The following is a 10,399-nucleotide window of genomic DNA, read 5'->3' on the forward strand; positions in this document are numbered from 1 at the left end:
TTCCTCCACCTTAGCCCTGACCTCTCTGCCTGCACTTTCTCTAACACGCTGCTGACCTCTCTGCCTCCTCCACTGAAGTCCCTGCCTGTCCTGGGCTGCCACTGTGGGGGGACAGGTCTGTCTTCCTCACTGGAATAGGAACCCATGAGAGCAGGGGCCAGGGCCATCTCAACCACTACAGTGTCCCTAGCACTGCCTGGCCTAGGGCCTGCGCAAAGGAGGGGGTTTGAGATAGTGAGTAGGTTCTTTCCATGTGACAGATGAGAAGACCAAAGCTCAGACAGGGGCAGCCACTTGCCCAAAGTATAGTGACCAATCAGGTGCCCGAGATGAGGTGTGAGCCCAGAACCTGCCTGAATGGGCCGGTGAAGAGTGGCTGAGTCAGAGAAGCGGGGTGGGGACAAGACAGTGGTGGTGCCCAGTGGAGTCTGGGACAGGGAAAATGAAGGACGGACGGCTGGTGGCAATGCCCCTCGAACCCCCCTGAACCCGGGCCTGCGCTCGAGGCCGGTCCAGTATAGCAGCACCAGTCACGTGGGCCCCTGAGCAGGCCGGGTCCAGCCAGCCTCGGAGTGCCTGCCCCAGCTACCTGGGGATAGAGGCGTAGTCCGGGTGGGAGTCAGCCGTGAGCTGCTGGTGCGGTTCTGGCTGGGGCCCCACAGCGTCCACCGGGTCATCCTCATCCTCTCTGGAGCCGGCGGGACATGGGCTGGGCAACAGGATGAGCTGTGTGAGGCCGTGCAGGTCACACACCGGCGGAAAGTGTGCAGCACCAGCATCATGGCAACCAGGCCCAGGAAGAGGTAAGCTGCGGGGAGATGGGGGGGCAGGGGGGTGCTCAGAGCCACGGGGCCGGGCCAGGCCCCCCTGAGAGGCCCAGGCTGTGCCCCCCTCCCTGCCCCGGGTGCCCGGCCAGCCGCCCCACTCACCTGTGACCAGCACCTTGTAAAGGGCCCGGTAGGGCTGGTTGGGGGCCTCTCCGGGCACGTAGTCGCCCAGGCCGATGGTGGACAAGGAGATGAAGCAGAAGTAGAAGGCATCCAGGCTCCAGGCCTCCTCCAGGTGCGCAAAGACGGCGGCCGGCACCAGGAAGCACACGGTCAGGACGACTCCCAGCAGGGCCACCAGGTGCCAGCGGGCCGCCCGCCGGAAGTCCCAGCCCCAGCGCAGGGTGAGCCAGGACAGGGGCGCGCGGTCGAGCAGCAGCGACAGGCGCTGGGCCGAGGACGTGAGCAGCAGCATGGTGGCCGGCACGCCCAGCAGCGCGAAGGCGATGGAAAAGGCCTTGCCTGCGTCGGTCAGCGGCGTCGTGTACCCGTAGCCTGGGGGAGAAGGGGAAATCCTGTCGCCCCCAGGCGCCTCCCAATGGGGGTCTGCGGCCACCCTAAATGACACTTAATCTCCCCCTGGAACCTGTCCCTCCCACAGTTTCTCATCCCGTGGTGGCACCTCCACCCACCCCACCCTCAGGCCCCGAGCCTTGTCATCCTCTCCTCTCACACCCACTTTCTGTCTGCGAGTGAATCCTGCTGTCTCAAACTTCGAGTAGCTTCTAAACCCGCTCGCGTCAACCCATCCCAGCCCCAGGGCCCCACTCTGGGCCTGTCTAGCGTAGCAGCCTCCTCCCTCCCTTCTCGGCTCCAGTCTATGGCCAACCCCACCACCCCCACAGCTCGAGGGACCCTGTGAACACCTGAGCAAGGTCATGATGCTCCCCCACTTAGAGCCCCCCTGTGGCTCCATCCCATTTAAGCAAAAGGACAAAGTCTCATCATGATCTATGAGCCCCACCCCCCATCCAACCAGGGCACTCCCACCTCAGGGCCTTTGCACTGGCGGTTCCTACCCCCCTGGCCAGCTCTTCTTCCAGGGCTGGTTTCCTCCCTCCCTTCCTTCCTTGAGGTCTTTGCTCAAATGTCAGAAATGTCAGCTTTTCACTGGGGATTTCCCTCACCACCTTATTTAAATTGTTACACCCTTTTACCCAACTTTTTTTTTTTTTTCTATTTTGGTTTGTTTTCAGAGCACGTCAATCTCCCTGCATACTATGTGGCTTACTTATTTGGTTAGTGTCCCTCTCTTCACCTAGCTGCCACTCCAGGAGGGCAGGGGCTTCTGTCTGTCTTGCTCACTGCCGTAACCCCAGTTTCTGGCACAAGGTGGGCACTTGATCAATAGTTGAAATAATCAGTGAAGGGGGCAGCTCTAAACTTAGCTCAGAACCTCAGTTTTCCCTTCTCTAAAATGGGTGTAACAAGCCCCACTGGGCTCCTGGGGGACTGTGGAAACACAGGAAGGTCAGTGTGGGTGTGAGCGCTGCAAACAGAGAGAGGATGAGGGGAATTCAGGTGCTGGGGACACCGACACACTTTGGCAAGGTGTAATTTAAAATCTCTCTTTTTTTCTCACAAATAAATAAAACTCAAGGGTCAGAGATATGACTGGGGTAGTAAAGGCCCTGGTCTATGTTGACAGTAAAACATCCTGCCAAAAAGACCACGGGTTCAGCCCTGTGATCAATAAGAAAATATGGAAACACTGCACACAAGTGCGGGCATTCACCTGAGCCTGTTTTCTACACACAAAGGATTCCTGGTGTTTATATGCTCAAAAGAACTGAAAGCTGGTCCTTGAAGACATGTCCATGTTCATGACAGCATTATTCACAGTGGCCAAAAGGTGGAAGCAACCCAAGTGTCCATCGACAGGTGAATGGTAACAAAATGCGGTACGAGGGCACCTGGGTGGCTCAGTGGTTGAGCGCCTACCTCCAGCTCAGGTCGGGATCCCGGGGTCCTGGGATCAAGTCCCGCATCAGGCTCCCCACAGGGAGTCTGCTTCTCCCTCTGCCTGTGCCTGCCTCTCTCTCTCTCTCTGTCTCTCATGAATAAATAAAATATATTTTTTCAAACGTGGTATGTACATCCAATGGAATATTATCTAGCCTTAAAAAGCAAGTTCTGACCCATGCTACAGCATGGATGAATCCTGAGGACATCATGCTAAGTGAAACAAGCCAGTCATAAAAAAAGACAAATACCGTATGATTCCAGTTATCTGAGGCACTTCAAGTAGGCAAGTACAGAGAAATAGAAAGTAGAACGGTGGTTATCAGGGGCTGGGAAGAACGGGGAATGGGGAGATACTGTTCGATGGGTATAGTTTCAGTTCTTTCTTTCTTTCTTTCTTTCTTTCTTCTTTCTTTCTTTCTTTCTTTCTTTCTTTTCTTTCTTCTTTCTTTCTTTCTTTTTCTTTCTTTCTTTCTTTAAGATTTTATTTATTCATTCATGAGAGCACGAGAGACAGGCAAGACACAGGAGAAGGAGAAGCAGGCTCCCTGCAGGGACTCTGATGTGGAACTCGATCCCGGGGCCCCAGGACCACTCCCTGGGCTGAAGGCAGGTGCTAAACCTCTGAGCCACCCAGAGATCCCCCCCTTTTTTTTTTAGAGAAGAGAGAGAACTCACACACATGAGTGGGGGAGGTGGGCCCAGAGCCTGCTAGAATGGGCAGGTGAAGAGTAGCTGAGTCAGAGAAGAGGCGGCGGGGGTGGGGGTGGACAAGGCAGTGGTGGTGCCCAGTGGAGTCTGGGACAGGGAAAACGAAGGACGGATGGCTGGGAGAGGGAGAGAGAGAGAGTCCCAAGCAGACTCTGCACCCAGTGCAGGGCTCGATCTCATGACCCTGAGACCATGTCCTGAGCAGAAATCAAGAGTTGGCTGCTTAACGAACTGAGCCATCCAGGCACCCCAGTTTTGACCAATATAGGACTTGAACTCACAACCCCAAGAGAGTTGCACACTCCTCCCTCTGACCCTCCCCTCCACCCATGCTCTCTCTCTCTCTTAAATAAATAAAGTCTTTAAAAAGAAGAAGAAGAAGAAGAGAAGAAAGAAGAAGAAGAAGAAGAAAAGAAGCAGCAGCAGCAGCAGCGGATGCCTATCCCCTTTCTTTCCTCCCTCCTCCTGCAGGCTGGAACACAGACACGAAGGCTGGAGTTGAGCAGCCATCCTGGACCATGAGATGACCTTGTGAATGGAAATTGCACAGAGGAGCACAGGGGTCTCTGACCATGCATCACCACTCTAGTCTTGGACTGACAACCTCTAATGTGAGTAAGAAATAAACTTTCAGGGCACCTAGGTGGCTCAGTGGTTGAGCATCTGCCTTTGGCTCAGGTCATAATCCCGGGGTCCTGGCATCGAGTTCTGCATCAGGCTCCCCACGGAGAGGCTGCTTCTGCCTCTGCCTCCCCCTGTGTGTCTCACAACTAAATAAATAAAATATTTTTTAAAAAGACAAATAAAACTTTCATCTATTTAAGCAACTGTTCATCTGACATTTATCACTTATGGCTCCGACCCTCATTAATTACAAGGATTTGGATGGAGAAACTCCAGCAGCCCAGCTGAAATGACAGGTTTGCAAATGACTTGAAAGCCTTGTAAACAGAAAACTATAGAGTTCTCATAGAATGGAGGCTTGTGCCTCCACTGACTACCTCAAAGAGCCAAGTCCAAGTCAGGGCTTTGCCATGTATTCCCTGTTTGACCTTGGCCACATCCCTTCTCCTCGCTGAGCCTTAGTTTGCCCCCTGAGTACCGCAAAATGGGCTCATAACCAATCCTTTCCTCAAGTACAACTACAATCATCAATCCTCCCAGGTTGGGCCAGAGCGCAGCACCCAGCCAGGGCATGGAAAGAGTTAAGAGGACTGTGATGCTCACTTCCCCTCCCGGGTGGGCTGACTCCTCCACTTGGGCCTTAACTGCAGTACGGCTGCGCAGATCCAGTCTAGGCCCCAGGTCTTCCTCAGAAGACACGGGCCTATGACAAATCCAGGAACACCGTGGGGAAGGTCTCTGAATCACGTCTGGTCCTTCTGCTTCTCTAGATTCATTTAGGGTGCCCGGCTTCACCAACAGTAATGACAACCCAGGCTCAGTAAACCTGTTATTACCAGCACTTCACGCTGATGAGGACTCCCTTCTTGACCAAACGTCAGTCATCAGTCGGGTTCCTCTGCGCGCTCGTCTTGATCTAGGCCCAGCTTTCCCAGGGATCCTAAGCCAACTTAGTAAGAATCTCCCTCCCCTCTATGGCACCTCCTGGTCATTCTTCTATCCACTGACCTCTCACTCCACCCTCAGCTCTAAATCTCCAGCTGCCTCCCCTATATTCGGAGTCCAGGTCAGTCTCTCTTCCCTCAGCAGTAACTTCCCGTTTTTGACAAGTGTCAGAATAAACTTTTCTTCCACCCGACACACACGTATCCCCCTTCATCAGCATATGTGCTGATTAAAAGCACAGAACTCTGAGGCCTCATGGCCTCAGTTCAAATCTCCACTCTACACCTCCCTAGCTGCGTGGTCTTGGGTCAAGTGTTCAACCTCTCTGGGCTTCAGTTTCTATTGCTGAAAATATAGGGCCACATGTCGGTACCTACCTCACAATGCCAGTCTCCCTGACTGTTTAAAGGCTGTATGTGCTGAATCTGCTACAAGTTTCACTATTACTGTGAAGGAAGGGACCATTATGATCTCCATTTCAGAGCTGAGGGAGGACGACCTGAAGCCCAGAGGAGCAGCAGCTAAGCATACACCCCAAACAAAGCTTTGCCTGCCTTCAGTTTGGCTTCTGCACCTGTCCTGGCTGAGAACGATTTCTCAGAAGCCAGGATCTGGGAGGAGGCCGAGGGAGACGCGGATGTGACCCAGTGAGGGCCAGGAGCAGGTCGGGCAGGCCCAGCCAGCTGGGTAAAACAGAGTGGTGAGAAGCATCTGGTCCTGCTGCCTGTGGGTCTTGGTTTGCTGGTCACACAATGGGGTCACCCAAAGCTAGGCCACCCACTACTTCCCACACGAGGGGGAGTTAAGAGTCTGGGCCTGTCCCCACCTCTTTCCCCACTGCAAGTCCCCCATAGAGGTGAAGGGGAAGTTTGGAGGCTAGAGAAGGGCAGCAGGAAGACCAGCGAGACCTGACAACAAAGGAATTTCCCAGGTCTGGGCACTGAAGGGGGAAGGGACTTTCAGAGTAGGGTTGTGGGGAGGAGGTCGGCTCCACTTAATGGAGGGAGGTGTTAAGGGAAGGGGATCTGGAAGGTCAATAATCTGAAATCAGAGCCCACTGTCCTGGTTTGAAATGGATCCTGGTTTGTGGCTGGGGTCCTGAGGTCCTGAGGTCCTGAGTCCCGAGGAAGCAGGAGACAGGCACCAGTGCGGGCATCTTGTGGACCACAGATGGGACTGGGAGGCAGAATCCTCAGGCAAGGGGGCTTCTGAGCCCCCGGATGCTTGAGGGGACCTGATGGGGGTAGACAATGCTAAGGAGATGATGGCAGGAGGTGGGTGTCCCAGGTCTTGGCTGAGAGTGTGAAGGGTTGAATGATCATGATCATGATAATGATCATGAGTGGGTACTGGGAGGGTTCCTGGGTGCTGAGGACCTGGTGTGTCTTTGATGGAGGAGAGAATTTTGGGTCCAAAGCCAGCTGGAGCAGTGCTGGGGTGGAGAGAAAAGTCCCACCTGTGGGTCTGGAGAAGACTGAGGGGTGTCAGTCCCCAGGAGATTCCCATTCTTAGGAAATCCAGGGTGGGCAGGGGGGGGGGGTCCACAGGACAGGGGAGAACACAGTCCCTCAGCTGGCATGCCGTGGTGGGAGGTAAAGCGGGATTCTGCTCTCAACAACAGTGTGTGTGGAGGGCACTGGGATCTCTCCCTGATAGAAGGTTCAGGTAGCTCTGGGGCTCTAACTGAGGTAGCTTAGGCTCTGCCAGGGTCCAGAGAGTGGTGAGAGTCTCATCTGGGGGTTCTTGGGTTCAAAAAGGCCCCCTATGGAGAAGTCCCTGCTTTGGAAAATGTTGGAAGTTTTGGCTGGAGCTCTTTCTGGGGCTGGAGGAGGTGGAAGCCCTGGCTCAGGGGTTTCTGGTTGGAAAGTCAGTGGTCCTTCCTGGAGGGTGCTCTAGCTCCCTCCACGATGGGTCCCTCCCACACATCCACAATTGGGAGCTGCTGACCCAGCAGCCCCGTTCCGAGGCAAGTGGGGGTGGGTGGCTGTTGGAAGGAAACCCCTGCCTGGAAGGCTCCAACACAGGGGTGATGTCAACATGGAGGGGCCCTGTGTCTGCAGTCAGGGCTGGCTGCTGGGGAGTATGGGGAGTACCTGCTTCCAAATATGAGGATGAGGAGTGGTCTTCGGTCTGCAGGAGGACAGGGGCCCTTGCTGGGGAGTGGTCTAGGTCCAGGGGGCTGGATGCCACCGATCCGGGCCCCAGGTCCTTGTTGAGCGATCTGTACTGGCACTAAAATCTGTATGAAGGTGCCCTGAGAAGGTGCGGAGATTCAGGGTCCCCAGTGGGGCACCAGGGTCAGGAGGAGGCTGGGGTAGGGCTTCCCAAGGGGCATCCTCGAAGGACTTATCGGGAGACTCAGGAGACCTTGCGGGAGGGAAGGGGCGGTCTGCGCCCAGAGGGAAGGGCAGAGGGTCCCTGCGCGTCTGAGGTCCGGGGCCAGAGGGGGTGCGGGTCTCGGGGGGCGGCGGGGGTTCTGAGCGGAGTCCTGGGCCCAGAGGGGACTGGACGGACACGGGTCTCCGCGGGGATTCGGGTGGAGGAATGGGGTCCCCAGTGCTCCCTGGAAGCCACTCTGCGGGCAGCCGGGGCCGCCGAGGGCCGGGGGGGGGGGGGTCCCCGCTGGCGGGAAGTGCTCGGCTGGGGGTTCCCAGAGGGGGATCGGCGGGGTGAGAGCGTGTGGCGGACGCCGGGTGCCCGGGGCGGCGGCGCTCACGTACCCACGGTGGTGACCAGCGTGCTGGCGAAGAAGAGCGCCGAGGCGAAGTCCCAGGCGGGCTCCGAGGCGTTGGCGGGCCCCGAGGCGTGGGCGAGCGCGGCGCGCCCCAGCCGCCCGGCCGCCAGCACCCGCTCCACGAAGGCGTCCCAGGGCGGGGGCGGCCACGCACGGGCTGCGCCGCAGCAGCTCCTCGCGCAGCGTCTCCAGCTCGGCCCGGAGGCGGGCTTCGTGCGGCCGCTCCAGCCGCGCCACCAGCAGCGCGCCCAGCACCAGGTAGACGGCGTACGCCGCCAGGGGCGCCCGCCAGGACTGCGCCCCGCCGCATGGCGCCCGCCGCCCCGCTGACGTGGCCCCCGCCTCCCGGCCGCCCGGGCCCAGCTTCAGTTCCGGCCGCGCTCGAGGCGCCGCTGCGAGCGCCCCGAAGAGGAAGAGGGAAAGAGGAGGGCGGGAGGGGGCGGAGCGCCCCGCCTCCGGTAAACTGAGGCACGCCCCAGCGCCAGGTGTGAGCGCGGGCGGGGCGGGAGCCCCGGGATCCCGGACACCAACCGGATGGAAAGGTTGGGCGGGGGGGGGGGGGTTGGGGCTTCCTCGGTTCCGCCGCTTCCCTCCCTCCGTCCTCCCGACGTTAGAGAAAGTCTGAACTCTTCCCTCTGGCGGACGGAGAAGTCCCCCCCAGCCCGCGGGGCCACCGGGCAGGGTGGCTAAGATTTCGGGGCGCGAGGCTGAGGGGACGAGGCGACGAACTGAAATCCAGTCCTTGCTCGGCCCGCGAAGTGCTGCGCGCGGGAGGGGGGCTGCGCGCACCTGGAGGGGACGCCTGTGTACGTCACACCGAGGGGGCGCCCGGGGGCTCAGGGGGCTCCGCGCGCAGGACCCTCGGTTCGCGCTCAAGTAGTGATCTCCTGGGCTGTGGGGTCGAGCCCGGGTTTGGACAGCGCTCTGCCTCGGGGACTTCTTGAAGATTCTCTTCCTCTGCACACCACCCCCCCCACTCCGGGGGCGCTCTCTTTCTCAAATAAATAAATCTTAAAAAAATAGGGATCCCTGGGTGGGCGCAGCGGTTTGGTGCCGGCCTTTGGCCCAGGGCGCGATCCTGGAGACCCGGGATCGAATCCCACATCGGGCTCCCGGTGCATGGAGCCTGCTTCTCCCTCTGCCTGTGTCTCTGCCCTCTCTCTCTCTCTCTCTCTTGTGACTATCATAAATAAATAAAAATTAAAAAAATTTAAAAATAAAAAATATAAAAAAAATAAATCTTAAAAAAATAATTCAGAGGGGCCACGCCTGGGTGGCTCAGTGGGTTGAGCGCCTGCCTTCGGCTCAGGTCATGATCCCAGGGACCTGGGATCGAGTCCCGCATAGGGCTCCCCACAGAGAACCTGCTTCTCCCTCTGCCTATGTCTCTGCTCCTCTCTCTCTGTCTCTCATGAATAAATAAAATCTTGGGATCCCTGGGTGGCGCAGCGGGTTTGGCGCCTGCCTTTGGCCCAGGGCGCGATCCTGGAGATCCGGGATCAAATCCCCACGTCAGGCTCCCGGTGCATGGAGCCTGCTTCTTCCCCTCTGCCTGTGTCTCTGCCTCTCTCTCTCTCTCACTGTGTGCCTATCATGAATAAATAAAATTTAAAAAAATAAAAAAATAAAAAATAAAATAAATAAAATCTTAAAAAATAATAATGATGATAATAATTCACAATAAGGGACACCAAAGAGGCAGGTGTCCCTCATGGACAGAGTAGGGATCCTTAGCTCAAATCTTTGCTCAGCGCCCACTTTGTGCCTGGCCCCTTGGTGGGTGATGCTGGAGACACAGTAGTGACCAAGACAGTTCTAGACCTTGCCTGCCGCATGGGGGTGGTGTGGGAGTGGTGGCTTCCAGCCCTTCAACCCAGCGACAGCCCAGAAGGTCAGGGGAAGCACAGGCAGAGTGACCAGATCTGGGATGGGAGGAACTGAAAGGACACTGGCGCCCACAGGAACCCAGAGAGGGTAACTGATCCAGCTTAGGGAGGTCAAGAGGGCTTCCTGGGGAAGGGAATGTCTAAGCTGAGACATCCCTATTTTTAAGGGAAAATAGAAGTGAGCAGGGGTCTCCTTCCCCCAGCAGAACCACAGACACACCCCTCTATTTAAGGGGGGAAAGGGGTTCTTCCCTGTTCCCTGTTTGTTCTCCACATACCCTGCAGCGGTAACTCAGCACTCTCCTTAACAGCACTCCTGGAGGGCAGCCAGGATACCTGACCACATCAGAGTGGCAGCGGAGTGGCGCTTGGGCCCAGCTCAGACACACCCCAGAGCTCAACTTGAGGCTGACAACCCACAGGAAGGGACACTTGATAATAAAACTGTAAAGGCAACTGCCAGTGATCAAAGGCTGACAATACGCCAGGTCTTGTGATCACAGTGGGCTTTCAGCGAATACTCCGCCTCTCCTGCAGTATTCTCATTAAACAGATGAGAACATTTAGGCTGAAAAAGGGTCCAGTCACACAACAGGCAAGGGACAAATATGAGGGCACCAGGTAGCCAAAAACGCTTTCTTTTTTTTTTTTTAAGATTTTATTTATTTATTAATGAAAGACAGAGAGAGAGAGAGAGAGAGAGAGAGAGG

General features: G+C 56.6%; 1 pseudogene; it reads right to left on the reverse strand.

Annotated features, from left to right (window-relative positions):
* Positions 1-230: 230 nt before the first annotated feature.
* LOC119878546 lies at positions 231-8,113 on the reverse strand (annotated as a pseudogene).
* Between the last annotated feature and the right edge of the window lie 2,286 nt (positions 8,114-10,399).

The sequence above is a fragment of the Canis lupus genome, unplaced genomic scaffold (genome assembly GCF_011100685.1).
Source record: "Canis lupus familiaris isolate Mischka breed German Shepherd unplaced genomic scaffold, alternate assembly UU_Cfam_GSD_1.0 chrUn_S1713H1907, whole genome shotgun sequence".
NCBI classification, from domain to species: domain Eukaryota; kingdom Metazoa; phylum Chordata; class Mammalia; order Carnivora; family Canidae; genus Canis; species Canis lupus.